Raw genomic sequence first — 2,287 nt, 5'->3', positions numbered from 1 at the left:
TTATGAAAAATTTCAAGAAGATAGTGACATAGAACCAATTGAATATTTTGAAGAATTAAGCAGTGAATGCAGTAGCATTTATGAATTAGATACATCCTCATCAGAAGAAGATTATGATGAGATAGTATATATGAATCGGGAGATACAACAATCAGAAATAGAAATAGAAACAACTGAAGAAGTTGAAGATTCTATAGAAGGTATTAATCAAGAGATTACTTTTGATATTAAAAAATACGCAGGAATTACTAAGAAGATATTAGATCTACAGGAAAAAGATGTATTTCATCAAGAATTCTTAGGAATTTTACCAAGAGTAAATAAAACAATTGTAAGTATGAATTATAAAGAAATGTCTATCAATATAGAAGATACTATAGGAAAAGCAAGAATTCATATAATAACAAAAGATGGGTAAAACAAAAATTATCCAAAATCTCAGAAAATGTCAGAAATAAATTGAAATGTATTGAATTAGGAGGAATCCAGATAATGGTAAAAGGATTCTTTAGAGAAGGTATGAATATACCAATAGAAATCTATTGTATGGACAATAGAATCTTACAAGATCCTATAGATGCTCTATTAGGAACAGTTGTAGGAAACTTAGTCTATCAAAAGATAATATTTACGGTAAAACCAAATTATGCAATATCTTTAAATGATGAAAATATTGATCAAAGTTTCAATCTATACTATAGAATTGGAAATCTGAAAATGTTACGAAAAAGTAAGGCTATTAGTATAACCATAAAATCAATTTTTGCTTTTAGTACTAGCCATCACAATAATTTAAGAAAGATAACTGATAATATTATCATACATAAAGATTTTGAGGAATTAGCACAATATATACTTCCTAGAAAATACCAAGAACATGAAGTAACTATACCAGAACAAATAATGCTTGATTTTCATAAATAAGTAAAAGAAATTAACTCTGAAGGAAAATTAATAAGAAGAAATAGTGTCAGCTTAGAAGGAGATAATCTTATAGCAAGATTTCCCTCTAGACAAGACTCTAGGATAAGCAGACTTAAGAATTTAAGTATTGCTGAACCATCAAGTTCACAATATTACATCAAGACAAGATATGTAAACCAAGAAGGATTTAAGAAGAATCTTCTTGTCCTCATAGATACTGGAGCAGATAAAAGCCATGTAAAATGCCAAGTTTGTTAACCATTTAATAGACTTTGAAATACCAGAACCATATATATTTAAGGATTATTTAGGAAATAACCTTGAAATAAGAAAATATGTCAAATTTCCCCTGATACTTGTAGGAGAGGATCAGAAAGAATAAACTAAAGAAATAATTCTATATATATGGAGTAGATCGTTCACCTATTCTGCTAGGAATGAACTTTCTTGAGAAATATAGTCCTTATAAAATCTGCCAAGAATATTTGAAAATAACAGTTGACGATAATCCAATTATCATTCCAGGAATATATGAAAATATGAAATCATTGTTATGATGGAAAGAGTAATAAGTACTAATTCCATGAGTCCATATATTGAAATTACACTCAATATAAAAGATTATTGTAGAATTAAATTTCATGCTTACTTAGATACAGGTAGTACAATAAGCTTATGCTTACCGAATGTATTGCCATCTGAGTACTGGAAATATAATTCAAAGAAGGTAGTAACTGCTACAACAGCAGGTGGAAATAAGATAATATACAGTAAGTATGCCACTCAAGTACCTTTTCTAATCTCCTTTAGAGAAGTATTTGTTGATACAATATACATGTCAACCACAATAGGATGTGATATTTTATTAGGACAAAATTTCATATTAAAATTGCACCATTTACACAATATATTGATAAGTATATGTTCACAACACCTTGTGCACATAAAATATTTACACCAAAAATAAATAAAGCTATTACAATTGCATATAGAGATATAAACCATCAGAGTTCCTCAACCCAGCGTGGTGGATGCTGGAGTACAGAAAAATTTAAACCAGTTACAGTCTTAAAAATGATAACAGAAAATAGGTTGGAAAAATTGAAAAAAGAAATTTCTGAAACATATTCTGAAAATCTATTAGAAAAATGGAATACAGACAAAGTAAAGGTAAAAATAGAATTAATCAATCCAGACACTATAGTAAGAGTCAAACCTATGAAATACAGTGTTGATGATCAAAAAGAATTTAAAAATCAGATAAAAGAATTACTAGAAGCCAGACTAATTAGGTCTAGTAAAAGCCCACATAGCAGCCCAACCTTTATGGTTAGAAAACATAGTGAGATAAAAAGAGGAAAAG

The sequence above is a fragment of the Olea europaea genome, chromosome 2, assembly GCF_002742605.1.
Source record: "Olea europaea var. sylvestris chromosome 2, O_europaea_v1, whole genome shotgun sequence".
In the NCBI taxonomy this organism is placed as follows: Eukaryota; Viridiplantae; Streptophyta; class Magnoliopsida; order Lamiales; family Oleaceae; genus Olea; species Olea europaea.
Note: the sequence above shows the minus strand (reverse complement) of the source record.